The sequence below is a fragment of the Cervus canadensis genome, chromosome 18 (assembly GCF_019320065.1).
Source record: "Cervus canadensis isolate Bull #8, Minnesota chromosome 18, ASM1932006v1, whole genome shotgun sequence".
Taxonomy (NCBI): Eukaryota; Metazoa; Chordata; class Mammalia; order Artiodactyla; family Cervidae; genus Cervus; species Cervus canadensis.
The window spans coordinates 52,663,917-52,680,950 of NC_057403.1; the positions used below are offsets into that span (position 1 = coordinate 52,663,917).

Genomic DNA, 17,034 nt, shown 5'->3' on the forward strand with positions numbered 1-17,034 from the left:
TGAGCTCTTCTGTATAGTTGAATAAGTTCATTATTACAAACAAATTTTGAAAATTAGTCTGTTGATTTTGAATAACAATTTTTGTAAATAGCAAAAAAAAAGACAGCAGGCATTCTCTGTTCTTACTCTCTTAGACAACTCTGAGCAAATCACATGCAAGCTTTCTGTTCCTGTAGTGAATGTTTCTTGGGACTTCAGGTTTCAGGGATGTGGCTGCTGGTGACTTCGAAGGCTTGTCGGGCTCCTGGGAGCCTCCTCATTTGCCCGCTATTTCTTGCAGGGAATGAGTCTGAGATTTCTTGAGCATAGGGAGGCAGGGACAAAACATGTGGGTGCCCCGGGGTGTTGGGGTGTCCCTTTCCTACGGGAGGTGGGTGACAGCGGCCGGAGGTTAGGGAGTCCCCAGCAGACATGAGGCACCAGGCTGGGCCGCAAAGCCCGGGGTCCATCACTTGCACAAAAGTTCGTGATGACGGATGTTGCTGCTTGGCTCACAGGTGATGTTTCAGCTTGTCCAGCTCAATAACTGGCCCAAGTTTGCAGTGAATTAGTGGTAAAGGGGGCAAGCTGGTCTGGAAGACAGTCTGCAGGCTCCAGAGGCCTGAGCGACATGTGACTCGGGCTGTGTCTCAAAGACTCACCTTGGGACTCTGGCTTTCTCACAGGGAGGCTCAAGCCCGCCAGACGCACCTCCTGCCACCCCGCATGGCGATGCCCCGAGGGAAGGGACCGTTGCTCTGCATCTCTGCGCTTACTCACCCCACCCACACGTGGGGCCCGTGATTCCCACGTTCCTCCTGGAGGAAGCTGCCTCTTTGGTGAGTAAGATTCCGGTCGGTTGGCATCACGTGGGGCGTTCCTGCCCTCTGCGTTCACATACACTTTAGTGTTGTGGTTCCTGCTGGTCTAGAGAAAAAGTTTCGGAGTAAAACACAGAACCTGGGACAGACCCAGACCCACAATTTTTAAAAGAAAAACTGGTGAGAGAACTTGTTTTTCAAACTAGAAAATGCCGTACAAATAAAGAGAGGTGAACGTAGAACTGCTGGCTGTCGTATCACTTCCTAGGACATCCCAACACCGGAAGGGTGTGGTGAGTGTTTGGACGTTGGCTCTGCTGCGTCTTGACTAGCTGGGAAAACTGTCCCTGAGGAACCATAAACAGGTCTGAGCGCGAACATCATGGGAGTCCTTGCTGTGAGCTTTTTGGTCTGGTGTCAGTGTCCCAAGGGACCACTCTGAATCAAGCGGAATGGCCAAGTCACCAGACCCAGACTTGTAAAACCACAGGGTCAGAGGGGCCATGGATGATGTAGCAGTCAGGAAGGGCCAAGTCAGGTTGAAGTAACAAACAACCCCCGAATTCTGAGGTTTGTGCTTTTATTTTTTACTTTTTTTAAATAAAGGCTTATTTCTCTTCATGTGGGAGGTCCATTGTAAGTTGGCAGGGGCCTCTGGTTGGTGACTCAGACTCAGGAAGTCGTGCCATCTTGATCATTCCAGTTGCCCTGTGAGGGTCTCATGGCAGCAATGAGCCACCCCAAGCCCAGAAGTGACCCATTTCTCACCGGCTCATGACTCATTGGCCTGAACTTGTCACCCAAAGGGGCAGGCAGTGCAATCCTACCAGCATCCTTGACAGGAAACTCCTGGAAATTATTGGCAAACACAACACATGTGGGCATGCCTTCTGACCAGTGGCTAATGGCTCACAGTCAGTGGGGTTAAGAAGGGTCCAGAGGTCTGCCAGGCAGCGCGAGCTGACCAGTAAGCCATGCCTGGCAGGGGTGCTGGCCGGAGACGTGTTCCAGGGAACTGCCACTCTGGCCAAGGCCAGCACCCTCAACTTGCCAATGAAAAACCTGGGGTCCCAGAGGGAAAGCAGCAGTCCTGGGTGACAGCGGGTTAGGAGCAGGGCCAGTGGAGTCCAGGGCTTGTTCCTCCTAGACCAGCCCTGCTTCAGCTTACATAGCAGGCCACTACTACTAGAACTTGGCCAAAAAATCAGACACCTCCTCCCTCTAAAACCTACCAAGGTTTCTTTTCACTTGTTGAAAAGTTAAAAAGCAGGTCAATTTGTGACCCATTCCCCTCTCTTCTCAAATCTGGAGCCACTGACCTGGGTTGGTGGGGTGTGGAGGGGGGGGGGTCACATTGACTGTTGGGTGTAGAGCTGTTGATATAAATGAAAAAAAACAAACAGAGGAAGAAGATCTGGCCGAGTCTCCACTGTTGGTTCACAAGAACTGAAACTACCCTGTCTTTATTTTTCAGTGGAGGGTCGTGTGGGTCAGCCGCACACTGGCATTTGGGTTTGTAATTCCCACCAAATGAGTCAGCAGAGAGAAGAACACAGAGTTTTTTCAGCAGACATCTTTGAGCTGGTGCCCACTACCATTAGAGAAAAAAAGCCCTGTTTATAGAGTAACCATGTAATAAGCACAGAGCCCCATACACCCCATACCCAGAGTCGTCAGTGTCCCTAGGGGCCTGACTCCCTCCCCTGTTGGGGGCAGACATGGCCGGCTTGTTCCAGCATGGGAACACTCACTCCTTCCTTCTCTGAGGGCAACCACGACAGCATTTCTCAGTGATGGAATGCCCATAAAGACCTGTGGAAAATGTGACTTAAATTCCACCCTGGAATCCTGGAAGAGTGTGTGTGTGCACCTATACAGATGCATGCCCACGCACATGTGCCCAAGCGATGAGTATGTTGCTAGAAACACGTTTGCATCCACCTCAGGCAGGAGCAGCTTCAGCTACAGACAGAGCCAGCCCCAGGCCACCTGCCAGCTCTAGTGCTGAATAACAGGGGCTTAAATGCCACTTCCAGCCCAGAAAAGGAGCCCTTCCTTGGCTTATTCATACTAATTTGTAAATGACTGACACTGGTTTTATGGAACAAGTCTTGGTAGGGTGGGGTTGCCAAGGTCATAGAGGGTTAAAGGTATGTCAAAGGGGAGAGGGAGGTGCATTCAAACAAAGGAGAAAAAGCATAAACAGAAGGTGGTGTAGGACAGAAGCATAGACTTTCCTCCTATCAGACATTTGCTGAGAACCAGCATGGAGCTCATCGTAACTGTGATCTGAGCTGAAACCTGCCCGGTGTCTCCTCTGCTCTCCATGCTTGCTCGGCTGGAAAGTGGCCAGTTTGGGGCTGCACTGGTCCATGGGCTTGGGGCTCCGCGTTGTCCTCAGGTTTCTGTTTCTCAGACCACCCCCAAACCACACCTGCATCTCCCCATCTCAGTTCAGATCTGTCACTCAGTCGTCTCTGACTCTTTATGACCCCATGGACTGCAGCAGGCCAGGCTTCCCAGTCCATCACCAACTCCTGGAGTTTACTCAAACTCGTGTCCATTGAGTCGGTGATGCCATCCACCCGTCTCATCTTCTGTTGTCCCTTCTCCTCCTGCTTTCAATCTTTCCCAGCATCAGGGTCTTTTCAAATGAGTCAGTTCTTCACATAACGTGGCCAAAGTATTGGAGCTTCAGCTTCAGCATCAGTCCATCCAATGAATATTCAGGACTTATTTCCTTTAGGATAGACTGGCTGGATCTCCTTGCAGTCCAAGGGACTCTCAAGAGTCTTCTGCAACACCACAGTTCAAAAATCATCAGTTCTTCAGCTCGCAGCTTTCTTTATAGTCCAACTCTCACATCGATGCATGACTACTGGAAAAACCATAGCTTTGACTAGATGGACCTTTGTTGGTAAAGTAATGTCTCTGCTTTTTAATATGCTGTCTAGGTTAGTCACAGCTTTTCTTTCAAGGAGAAAGCATCTTTTAATTTCATGGCTCCAGTCACCATGTGCAGTGATTTTGGAGTCCCCCAAAATAAGGTCTCTCACTGTTTCTGTTGTTTCTCTATTTGCCATGAAGTAACGGGACCAGATGTCATGATCTTAGTTTTCTGAATGTTGAGTTTTAAGCCAACTTTTTCACTCTCCTCTTTCACTTTCATCAAGAGGCTCTTTAGTTCTTCTTCACTTTCTGCCATAAGGGTGGTGTAACCTGCATATCTGAGGTTATTGATATTTCTCCTGGCAATCTTGATTCCAGCTTGTGCTTCATCTAGCACAGCATTTTGCATGATGTACTCTGCATATAAGTTAAATTTAAAAAGTGAAAGTGAAATCACTCAGTCATGTCCGACTCTGCAATCCCATGAACTGTAGCCTATGAGGTTCCTCCATGTATGGAATTTTCCAGGCAAAAGTACTGGAGTGGGTTGCCATTTCCTTCTCCAGGGGATCTTCCCAACCCAGGGATTGAACCTGGGTCTCCTGCATTGCAAGTAGATGCTTTTACCATCTGAGCCACCAGGGAAGCTCAAGTTAAATAAGCAGGGTGATAATATACAGCCTTGACGTACTCTTTTCCCGATTTGGAACCAATCTGTTGTTCCATGTCCAGTTCTAATTGTTGCTTCTTGACCTGCATACAGATTTCTCAGGAGGCAGGTAAGGTGGTCTGGTATTCCCATCTCTTAAGAGAATTTTCCACAGTTTGTTGTGATCCACACAGTCAAAGGCTTTGGTGTAGTCAATAAAGCAGAAGTAGATGTTTTTCTGGAACTCTCTTGCTTTTTTGATGATCCAACGGGTGTTGGCAATTTGATCTCTGGTTCCTCTGCCTTTTCTAAACCCAGCTTGAACATCTGAAAACTCATGGTTCACGTACAATTGAGGCCTGGCTTATAGAATTTTGAGCATCACTTTGCTAGCCTGTGAGATGAGTGCAATTATGAGGCAGTTTGAACATTTTTTGGCATTGCCTTTCTTTGGGATTGGAATGAAAATTGACCTTTTCCAGTCCCATGGTCACTGCTGAGTTTTCCAAATTTGCTGTCATATTGAGTGCAGCACTTTCACAGCATCTTCTTTTAGGATTTGAAATAGCTCAACTGGAATTCCATCACCTCCACTAGCTTTGTTCATAGTGATGCTTCCTAAGATCCATTCGAACTTTCCAGGATGTCTGGATCTAGATGAGTGATCACACCATCACGGTTTTCTGGCTCATGAAGATCTTCTTTGTATATTCTTCTGTGTGTTCTCACCGCCTTTCCTTACTATCTTCTACTTCTGTTAGGTCCGTACCATTTCTGTCCTTTATTGTGCCCATCTTTGCATGAAATTTTCTCTTGCATGAAATTTTATCCCCATCTAGACATTGCTTTGCCAACAACCAACCCAAACCTTCTTCTTTGAAGTAGCATGTTGAAGCAGCAGAGGGGTGTTGGGGGCAAGAGCAGGATGGGATGGGACAGACCAGATGCAGGACATGGGGGTGGGCATCCCGGGAAGGTGGGGAGGAGCCCACGGGAGGGTCCTGCCACAACCGCAGTCAGGGTTACTCGAGTCTCTGTGCCTTTTCCCCGAAGTGCAGCATCTCTCAAGGCTAAAAACATATCATGATTCTCAGGCATGGAAAAATAAAGTGAGCTAGTTTGGCTAATGTAACTCAGATGCAGTGCCTCTCCTCCTCTCTGCTGGAGCCACAAGGCTTGGCTGTATCTGATCTGGAAGAAAACCCATGTCTCAGGGGCTCTGATACACATCTCCGTTCAAGCCTGTGTATGTGAGCGTGCCCAGCCGCCAGCTGGTGCCCAAACTCGTGCTTGGAGGGAGGAGAGGAGTTCTGCGGGGCAGTCCCAAGGGGTGAGCTACCCATTAAGATGGCCCAGGTTGGGTACAGGTGAGCCGGGCCACACTCTTGTCATCCGCCTCCGGTAGAAGCAGTCCCAGCAGCATTTCACCTCAGCCCTAGGTGGGGAGGTCTGCAGAGACCCTGCTCCAAAATAAAGTCCCAGGTCCCAGGGCTTGAACACATCTTTTTGAAGGACACTATGGAGCTCTCAGGGGCTTCCCTGGTGGCTCAGAGGTTAAAGCATCTGCCTGCAATGCGGGAGACCCGGGTTCGATCCCTGGGTAGGGAAGATCCCCTGGAGAAGGAAATGGCAACCCACTCCAGTATTCTTGCCTGGAGAATCCCATGGAGGGAGGAGCCTGGTAGGTTACAGTCCGCAGGGTCACAAAGAGTCAGACACGACTGAGCCACTTCACTTCACTTCATTTCCATGGAGCTCTCATAGATATTCAGTCAGTACTCAGAGAAGCCTGATGAGGTGGTTGCTGCTGTTACTTCTGTTAGACAGCTGAGGAAGACAGGCTCAGAAAGGTTAAGTTCCTAACCCAAGATCACACAGCATTCTAACACGCAGAGGTGGGACTTGAACCCCGGCAGCTTGCTCCAGATAGCTCGGGGCTGTTAAGAAAAGTACTGCTGTGCTCATCCATACACAGGACTTTGTATGGACACATGTTCTCTTGGGGTAACCTCTACAGATGGGTAGTCCTGGGCCATATGGTGAGTCTGTATTTAACTTTTTAAAAAAACATATCTATATAATTATTTGGCTGCGTCAGGTTTTAGTTAAGGCCCAGGGATCTTTCATTGCAGTGTGAGGGCTCCAGAGCACGAGAGCTCAGATGATCAGAGGCACGTGGGGTCTTAGTTTCCCCAACCAGGGAGCAAACCTGAGTCCCCTGCATTGCAAGGTGGAGTCTTAACCCCCGGACCACCAGGGAAATCCTGTATTTAACCTTATAGGATAGGCCATCCTGTTTTCCTCACAACATGTGACACTTCTCACTGCTCATGTGTTTTGCCAGGATTTGGAATCATCTCTCTTCTCCACCTCAGTCATCCTTGTGGCCGCACGGGGATATTTCATTGTGGGTGTGATGTGCATAAAATAAGTGTACAAAAATAAGATGCAGAGTAACCAGAGAGAGAAAAAGAAACAGAAATCTGAAACACTGAGGTCAAGCTCCATAGCCAGGAGTGCTGTGCAAATATTGAATCCTGACAGTCTCCTCTGTGATGAAGTGAGAGCTGTGAGAAGAAACAGCCAAGGGGGCAAGAGAACCAACAGGCCCTCACCGCCAGCATCCCCTGTGAACCCTTTCCCGCCTTTGCTCCCTCGAATCCTGGCCCCAGGTATAGAGGCTTACTTTTCAGTTCTAGCCACATCGTGGTCACAAAGTGGTCCCTCACCTTCAGAAGAACCTGCAGCCTCAGACAGCTGGAGAAATGGACCAGTTGGCCTCACAGTGCGCTCTGAGAATCCTCGACTCTCTGGTGGTCTTAGCTCTGTCCTGTCCCTGCCTCACTTGCCCCCACCCAGGGGTGCTGGCCGGACCCACCTCCCACAAGAACAATGCACATGAGTCCTCGTGTGGGGATTTGCTAACCCGGGCAAGCCAAAACCAAGTCAGGACCGACTGACCTCAAGAGAAAGGATTATTTGAAACGGAGCCATTCTGAACAGAAATCCACAACCTACGATCATAGTCAGAGAAGGTCCAGGATACAGGCAAATGAGCACGTAAAACCCCCTGGTGTCTCGTGGACACCAGCCACGCAGCCTCATATGGAGGTCACCAAACATAATGACGCGTCATACAGCCAAGCGTCCAAGCGTCCTAACACACAACACATTCTCACCCTCAGGAGGAAGTGGTAGCCTTCTCCACTGGGTGTCACTCGGAAGGAAACTCTTACACTATCTGAATGGAGAGCCCCCCGGCCTGCCCTGGCCACCCACAAATCTCCACACGGCGTCTACCGCCAGTGTCTAAAAATAGAAGCCCCCACCCCCAGCGCAGTGGGGGAACCACAGGAAGCAGTTCAAAACCACTTCCGGCGGCCACTCTGCGGCGGTTGTGAAGCGGGTCTGCTGCGGCATTCATAGGCCGTTCGCCGGGGCCGTTTGCAAAGATGGAGCCGTCCTGCACCGCGACGAGCTGTGGGGGTGGACGCGCGTCCCACGGGCCTGGGCGCCGGGTCCATTCCCAGGCCTTCAGACCCTAAGCCGGCACAGGCAAAGCTCCGGAGCTCACGGGAAACAGACTTCGGCCTCCTCACGTCAGGCAGCAGCTCCACGGCGGGGCCCGCAGCCCACATCCCGGGTGGCAGCTCCAGGCAGATTTCTTTCGGTCCTGGGCCTGACCTGCCCTCTCTCCGCCCCCCACAGCTGCTTTTACTGTACTGCCTTTCACTGTATTTTACATGGAGAGAGCCTCAACAGCTGACCTCGGCAGCGTGGTTTCTTTTGTCGTGTGATTTTGTGTTGCAGCAGAACACTGCCGCAAACCTGCGGCTTGCCTCACACTTTGGCGAAGTTCGCAGCAGGCAGCCTAATAAGAAAATGCCGCGTTTGTCAGCTCGCCCTGCTCATGGCGATAGTGACGTCCTCGGGGCAGCCAGCCGGGGGTTCCCAGCAGCCCCCCACCCATCTGGGGCTGGAAGGCCGAGCTCAGGCCCCACCCCCACAGAAGATGCTGTGGCTTTGGCTTCCAAGGTGACAGGAGACGCGAGCTCCTCACCACCCGCTGCTGCTTCTCTCAGGATAGAACGCAGAGGGAGGGAACATCTCATGGGCAAAAGCCACAGAATTAAAGCCCGAGTCCTCACCATGGCTGCTCCCCACAGTCTCATGGGCACCCCTCCCCACGTCAGCCGCCGCTTCCTGGAGTCCAGGCGCCAAGACGCTTCCGTGAGAATGACAGCTCAGGCCCCTTCTCTCCAGGACCTGATGTCTGGGGCGTGGCCAGGAGACCAGGAAGGCATGCATTAAACCACTCCTTAAATAAGCCTCAAAAGCAGCCATGCAATTAACCAGCTCAACCCAAACAAAACAAGCATCCCTCAGCGGGCTTCCCCTGGGTTGGCAGGGCTGGATCTCATGGTCTGTGAGGACCGAAGGCAGGGCTCTCATCTGTCCCAGAGCATATTCTGGATCCCTAGCCTGAACTGAGGAAGGGGGAGGTGAAAAGGGAGCAAAAGCATTTCCTGAAAACGGCGGCCAGTCCCCGTCCCCACGGCCCTGTCGCTGTGCGTGTTCCATTGCCGCCTCACATCTGGCCCTTTCCAGGTGGGAAGTTCGGGGCACTTTCCTTCCATTTGTCCCAGAGGTGCTCCTCTGGGGGAGGAGCTGCCTCTGGCACATTCAGACCCGAGCTTATGGAATCGAGGCGTGGCCTCTGGCTCTGATGCACAGGAGATGCACACCCCAGGTGCTGGGGGGAGAGGGAGGGTGGAGGACAGACCCTCTGAGGCCTGTCCTGGGCAGTGGGACCCGAGGCAGGTCCTGCAAGAGCAGCGAAGTCCTGGCCTCCCGCTCTCCGTGGGCAGTGCATGCAGCAGGCACACACTGATACATCTGTTACTCACATAATGTGTGTCTGTATTTTCACCAAGACTTAAGTCATATTTGAAGTCTTAGCCCAGGTTTTCCACAGGGCAGTGGGCACTCAGGGACAAATTTAGCCTCCATTAAAGGAGCAAGTCTTCCGAAGCTGGATGTGCAGCCAGCATTGCCCCGCAGAGCGTGTGTAGCCAGACGGGAAGCCTTCTCAGTCTTTGCCGTGAGGTTTCCCATGTCAACTGCCTTTAATGATGTCCTTACGATGTATTACCAAGCCCGTTTTATTTGTACCGTTTGTCACAGATGCTGGGATGTGGTGTGGATTGGGAAGGCTAAATCTGCCCCCTGGTTCGGGGTTTTGGGGACCTTATCAGACTGGGACGGCTGGCCGCTCTCCACCCCTTGTCCAAGTACCCACAGGGGCCTGCAGGCGCATCAGAGTCAAGTGTAGCTCTTTTCTCCTCACACTCCCCCCTGCTGAGATATTTACAGTCAAGGAGGCTAGAGCCAGAATCCAGAGGGGGTATTCTGAAGACAGCAGACTCAGGAAAGGCCCTTCTCATTTTCTCCTTAAGATGCTCGAGGCGAGTTCTCAGACTGGTGGGTCAAGGCTAGTCGACTGGGCTGCAGCTCCTTACAGGTCAGTCCAGAGCTTAGCGTCCTGCCTCCTCCTAGCATCTCAGCAGGAAGTGGCTGGGGAGAATCTAAGGCACACCCAACAGGGTTATGACAGCGGGGGTGAGGCTGGAGCTGGTTTAGGGTCCCCAGACTGCGAGGGCCCCTGCAGTGTTGGCAGGACCCCTTGGGGAGGGCAGCCCTGGAGCTGGCAGCAGGGGGCTGGGAGCAGGACTTCGGGGTCCCTGCAAGCTGGCAGGACCCAGTGCTGGGCTGGAACTAGTCTGCAAGGAGGCCAAGGTTCCACAAAGATCCAGCCCCTGAGATGCAGGAGGAAGAAGCAGTGTCTGGGCTGACTCCAGCCTGGGGTTTCCCTTTTCAGTACAATTTTTGTTGTGTTGCATACAACTATATCCAATAAGTCCAACTACCAGTGCTTTTCTGTCGCCTGGTCTTCTAAAAGCTGACAGACCCTCTTACAACTGTGCTTCTGGCTCCTCCTCTTTGTCCTTTTGACAGATTTACATCTTAGAAGAAGAGTAAGGTGTGGTAGAAGGCGTGAATGTTTATGGCAGTTACCGTAACTTCTTGCAGGAAAGTGAAGTGAAAGAAAGTCATTCATATCCAACTCTTTGCGACCCCATGGACTATAGTCCGTGGAATTCTCCAGGCCAGAATACTGGAGTGGGTAGCCTTTTCCTTCTCCAAGGGATCTTCCAAACCCAGGGATTGAACCCAGGTCTCCTGTATTGCAGGCAGATTCTTTACCAGCTGAGCCACAAGGCTTTCTAAAGCTTCCTTGTGGGCTAAAGAGACCTGATGAACCTCCAGTGATGGCAGTCTCACTTCTACTTGGTCTAAATGTAACATTGTCATTCATTCAGAGGAGCCTGGGGGGCTGTCCTCAAATAGAAGAGACGTGCTGGGCACAGAGTAGGTTACGCAGGCAGCTAGTTGAATACGCGAACGTTGCTGTGTTGTGAGTTGCTCCCAGTCGTGTCTGAGTCTTTGTGATCTTGTGGACCATGGCCTGCCTGGCATGCTTTCCTGAGCTCCCCACCGCCATCGGGACGGCTGGGTGGGCAGGGTGCAGAGCTCACATGGCAGCTGAGTAGATGCAGGCTGTCCTCGGGGGCAGGGGCCTTCCTCATATCTAATTGCCTGGTGATGACAGGACCACCCACCGTCCTAAATTACCCTCCACTTGCTGAGCCTGGCGTCCAGCCCTCCCGTGAGGAACTTCACGTATTATGTATTAGCAGGTCTCTGGTCCACCCTGGACGCACGCTCAAAGCTGACCCGCAGGGCTCCGGTCACACGGTGAATGACTAATGCCACACCCTCTGCCCCAGGAATCTCACTCAAGTTCTTGTGACAAAGCAGGCATCGGTGCCCCAGAGAAAGGTGCCAAGGGGTCCCCTGAAACCTCTCATGCAACAGCCCCAAACCCATAGATGCCTGAATCAGTGTTCTGCACCTGGACATGGTATACCACTGCCGCTAGGGACCCTGCAGATCAATGGGCAGCTGCCGGCTCGTGTGCAGACCTGATGGTCAACTTGACTGTGCTCGGGGTGCCCAGACAGTGGGCGAACACTCTTTCTGTCCAAGAGGGTATTTCTGTCTGGGAGGTTGTCTCCATCCGGGAGAGGGGGGTCCCCGTCCAGGAGGTTGTCCCTGGGTGAGATGAGCGCTGAGATGTGACCCTCTGAGAGCAGGTGGCTCCCCACGTGCAGACATCACCAGTCACCTGAGGGTCTGGCCAGAATAGAAGGTCAGCGGAGGGCGAGTCTGCTCTCTCTGCTGAGTCAGGACACCCACGCCCTCCTGCTTCCCGATGTCAGAGTTTCTGCTTCTCGGGCTTTCGGATTCAGATGGAGGCTGACACCACAGCCCGCTTTCCCCTGCCTTCACTGAGCAAGTATCTGGCCACTGACAAGGCCGAACGGGCGCCTTTCGTCGTCCTAAGTTGTCACTTGTTGGATGTGTTGTCTTGTTTCTAATTTGTGGTCAATGGGTGATGCCAGAGACATGAACAGAAGCAGCGCCTAAGGCCCACATTCCTCGCAGGTGCTCTCCCATTCACGCCGGTACGAGGGGGGCTTGGGCACAGGGAGGTTCCACACATGACCAGGGCCCATCCATAGTCAATGGGCAGGGGGCTTGGTCCCCTCCTGCCTGGCTGCAGAGGCCTGGCCTGAGGCTCTAACCATCTCACCCACTGCCACAGTGCACCTGCACGTCAGGGTCTGCAGGGTCCTCGCACCGCCATGAATGACGAACAGGGACACTCTAACAATGGGCGGGCATGCACAGCTTCACTCCACTCCCAAATGGTGAAGGAGCTGGGTTTGAACCCACGTCCTGAAATCCCTCATCCGGAAGCAGTGAACCATCTCAGACGTGAGCCAAGGTTGCCGTGAGGGCGCCAAGAGCCTCAGAAATGTAGCTGTTCAGGGGAAAAGCTCAGACCCATCTGTTTCATTTTAATCGGTCATTCTCCCTATTTGCCTATCTAATCTCCAGAGGACCTGGACCATCCAGTCTGGACCCACTGAGAGGGCAAGACTTCCTCAAGCTCAATGTAGGAGCCACATGTACACCCAGCCTTCCAGGCCCCTCCTCCTTGCAACCCCGCTTCCAACTGCAGGAGGGGCTTTCAAAGGCTAAAGTTCTCCAAGTAACCCTCCTTCCCACGTTGTTATTCTTTAAGGGAAATGTCTACAGAAAATTAAAACCACTTGGAAGTGGCAGTTCTTGGAACAAAAGGCCGTGATCTGTGTGGGAAGCTGCCCAAGGTGGTTTTCCCTGAAGGGCCCGGCCTTTGGCATTCACATGGTCAGTGCCCTTCACCCTTACCCTCACCTCCCATAGAAGCCGTGCTCCGGGATGCCAGGACTTGGCCTGGAGGGACATGCACCGCTGGGAGACAGTTGGCTCCACGGGCACGGCTGGTCCCTCAGACACCCATGGGCTCTGCAGACTCCTGTCTCTGCCCATCACTTGTCAGGTCCACTCGACTGGTTGTCTCCAACCTTCCAAGCCATCGTCCAACCGGGCCCAGCAGGTGCCTCCAGCCCCGGGACAGCTGTGCGGGCCTGGAGACTGGCCGCACTCCCTGGCCTGCTCTGCCCATCCACTGGGCAGCCGGCCTTCCTTTTCACTGGAGCTGCTGGATGCCTGCAGGCAGCTTACAGGAAGCGGCGCCTGGAGAAGCAAGAGGGCTTTGAAGCACAAGGTGAGCCGGCCTGGCTGTGGTGTGCATTCTTTGCCTTAATTTTAACAAGTATTTCAGCCCCTTGAAAATGACCTCTCTAGAATAATAAACAGAACCCACATTGAGTTGTAGGCTGGCCCACAGTGCTGGGCAGGAGGGGAGCTAAGCTCGGGGGGACATAACAGTAGCTGGCGAGTGCGTGCGTGCGCTGGGGAGGGGCAGAGGCCACTGCGGCTCGACCGGCCCTCATTCTGAAGGTATGGCAGGGTTGGTGCGAGGTTACTCGTAGCAAGGGAAACTGTATACAGATGATAGAGGCAGAGCATTACGGAGGGAAGGGGCTGGTGTCCGCCTGTCCGGGCTGTTACTCGTCACACTGGCTGGTGCCTTCTGGGCTCCTTCCCTCCATGAGGTGCCTGGAGCTTGCAGAGGGCCTGAGGGTGAGAGAGAGGCAGGGGAGGGACCACGGGGAATCCATCCATTCTCTGGGTAGTTATTAAGCACCTACTGTGTGCTGACCCACGTTCTAGGCCATGGAGGTCCGCACTGAGAGAAACCCGAGCTGTGCCCTCCCATGCCTGGTTCACACCAGCAGCAGTAGAGTCCCCCGCGAACAGGCTAGAAATGCAGACTCCTCCCCCCACCCCACCCTCCAGCCCTTCAGTAAGGCCCCGGGCCACTGGGTGCATGATCAAGTTGAGGACTCTGCGCTGGAAGACAGAAGGCAGACACTGTTGGGAAACCCCACGTGGCCCTGGAAGAGGGGAGACCCACTCTGCGGCTGCTTGTGGGGCAGCAGGGTGAGCTCAGCCACCGACTGAATCATCAGCCCCACTTCCACACCTCGATGGTGGTGGCCCGGAGACACAGCCCTGCCCCTCATGAGGTAGGCAGAATAAGCCCCCATCCTGATCCCCAGAACCTGTGAACATGACCTTCCAGGGGGATGTGAACTCTATCAGCCTAACACTGTGGCTTCAGCCCTTATCACAGAGCCTAGAACCTGGTAGGTGCTCATAGCTACTTGCTGGCTGTAGGCATCGACCCCGGTCCCCAGAACAGACAGACAGCTTCTCAGAGAGCAGATAACCCAAGAAGTCTCCACCAGCCAAGCCAGACCTGAACCCCTGACCTAGCGGAATATTCCACTGCCCACATCCGCCCGCCTCCCTTGCCAGTAAAAGCCAATGTGTAAAATTACCCAGCAGCCAGGCAGACAAGCGCAGGGGTGTTGGCCGCCCCTGTGTGCCAGCCCAGCGTGAAATACCTGTTTCTCAAGGATCCAGGAAGGGCTGGTCTTGCCTCCTGCAGGTTTCTAAACAGCCCACTGGCCCGAGGCCGGGAAGGATTTTTTACGGAGATTAGTGTTGTCCTACCCCAGATGTGTGCTGTCCTCCTCTAGGTGTGAGCCTCCCTGCTGCCCAGCGGGCACCCTTAACCTTCAGAAAAGGACCTTTTCAAGAGTCTTTCCCCTTAGCAACAGAAATGCAGAGGAGACTTGAGGCTTCCGGGCTCTGATGGACAGCACAGTCTCGCCCTCCAAGCGACCTGAAGGCAGGGCAGTGCAGGGTTAGGGGCCGCACAAAGACTTGGGGTGTAGGCTTGGCCCTGAGACGCAGAGCGCAGTGCTGGCACTCACACCCAGCCGTGCACGCCCGCCCTCCGCATCTCCACCACCACTCAGGCCCCACCACGCTCCTGTCCCATTTCCAGATGCGGCTCAGAGAAGGAAACGAACGTGCCCAGGGTTGCACAGCTCTCCAGCTGGTGGAACCAAACCCTAACCTCCAGGGTACTCTGACACTGTATGTTGTTGTTGAGTTGCTAAGTCGTGTCTGATTCTTTGCAACCCTGTTTCCTGCCACACTCCAGGATTCCCTGTCCTTCACTGTCTCCCGGAATTTGCTCAAACTCATGTCCATTGAGTCAGTGACACCATCCAACCATCTCATCCTCTGTCCCCCCCCCTCCTGCCCTCAATCTTTCTCAGCATCAGGGTCCTTTCCAATGAGTCGGCTCTTCACATCAGGTGGCCAAGTATTGGAGCTTCAGCTTCAGCATCAGTCCTTCCAATGGCTATTCAGGGTTCATTTCCTTTAGGATTGACTGGTTTGATCTCCAGTCTTCTCCAGCACCACGGTTCAAATGCATCAATTCTTCGGTACTCATCCTTCTTTATGATCCAACTCACATCCATACATGACTACTGGAAAAACCATAGCTTTGATATATGCTTTGACACCGTACAGCCAGACCCTCAATCTCTGGCGTGTAGTTTAGTGGTAGTATCAGCTCTGTGGGGATTTGTTGAAAGCAAGGGTGTTGAGCACCATCTGGCCCTTCCTCAGTCATCAACAGAGATTAGTGTTGACAATATTGTTTCTAGAACAGAGGGCTCCCAAACTTTTAAATCTCAGGACTGCTTTACATTCTTAAAACTTGTTGAAAATCCCAAAGAGCTTTGCTTTTGTGGCTCATATCTACTGGTATTTACAGAATTTGATAGTAAATTGATAAACATTTAAAAATATTTTATTCATTAAGTCTTTTAAATGAGAACAACCCTTTGCATGTTAACACAAATAATGTGTTTAAGAAAAATTATGTTTTGCAAAATAGTGGTGAGAAGATTCACATTATTTTACATTTTTGCAAGCCTGTATGAGGTCTGGCTTAATAGGAAACAGCTGGGTTCTCTTATCTGCTTCTGCCTTCAGTCTGGTGCGTATGAAAAAAGCCTGGCCACACGCAATTATGCATTTGCAAATTCAGAGGTAACTTAATAGTCTTTTTGGATAATTTTGGGCATTATTCTTTAATACTACACCAAAACTCGGCAAGAGGGAGTTCCTTAAAGATTAGCTGCAATGTGGAATCTGAAACCAAATCAGTGAACTTTTTGTACCTACTGTATTCAATTGCATTGATCTGTCCTGAAAGTTGAATGGGTCTTCTACCCATGCACAATCCTGTAACATTCCAAACCATCTTGACTGCCCGGAAAGACGAAAGACGTCAGGGCCTAAGACCACAGTGTATAACTGCTGGACTGGGTTAAAAGCTCTGGAATGGGGTTTACCTCTGTCTTCTTGGGCTCTGTGTTTCCTGAAGAGAGGAAGTAGGGGAGGGAGGGAAGGAAGGAGGGAGGTAGGGACAGGAGGGGAGGGAGGGTGCTAGTTAGTGATACAATAGCCTGAACTCTGACTGGACTCTCAAGAGCAGCCCTGAGACCTCAGACGCCCTCCCAATCTGAGGGGAGCCCACCAAATGAGCTCTGCTGTCTGCAGACATCCACAACGGCATGAGTAGCCCAGGCCTCCGGTCACTTTTCCCGGATGCTTCATCCCTTTGGTGTGAGATCTCCAGAGGATTGCCAAGCTGTACAGACTACATGTTGTCCTCACCTTGAATCTTGATGTCAGCATTCCTGTGGTCTGATGGTCTACCCCTGTGTCCATCACAGCCCCACCAGGAAAGCAGCCTCTCCCAGAGGTAACTGAAGAACGTGTGGGGGGGTGGGTATTTACAGACCCCCTGGTGGGGGTCCAGGACCAACAAGGGTGGGGAAGCAGCTCTTCTCTGCTGGCAGTCTCCCCCACCTCCCTCTGACCCCCATGGACACCCAGGCCATGCTCTGTTGGCCTCTCCTGCACCGTGACTCTCCACCGTCGGCCCCTTATGGACCGAGCACTGCGTCGGGTGAGCCTGCTGTGTGTCATAGGGAACCAGAAGTCAGAGAGGCAGGGCCTCGGGGGATAAGGGCACAGCAGTGCACGGTAGAGGCTACTTGCCAAAGCCTTGTCCAGTGTGAGGAGGCCAGAGGACACTGCACTGAATCCACAGAGCCCGAGATTCAGGCTCCAGCCTTGGGCAGTGTTGCCCAGCTTCCTGGGCAGCTGCTTGTCTGTGAAGCCGAGAGCCCGTCTGGGTGATGATGCTAAGGCTTCTCCCAGCTCTAACCACACCCGGGCCCGGCGGGGGTT

At 52.6% G+C, this 17,034-nt stretch overlaps 1 non-coding gene across 1 annotated transcript; it reads left to right on the top strand.

Annotated features, from left to right (window-relative positions):
• The first annotated feature begins 5,874 nt into the window (after positions 1-5,874).
• Positions 5,875-5,946, top strand: TRNAC-GCA. The gene has a single exon. It is a non-coding gene; the product is annotated as a tRNA-Cys (tRNA).
• Positions 5,947-17,034: the final 11,088 nt, after the last annotated feature.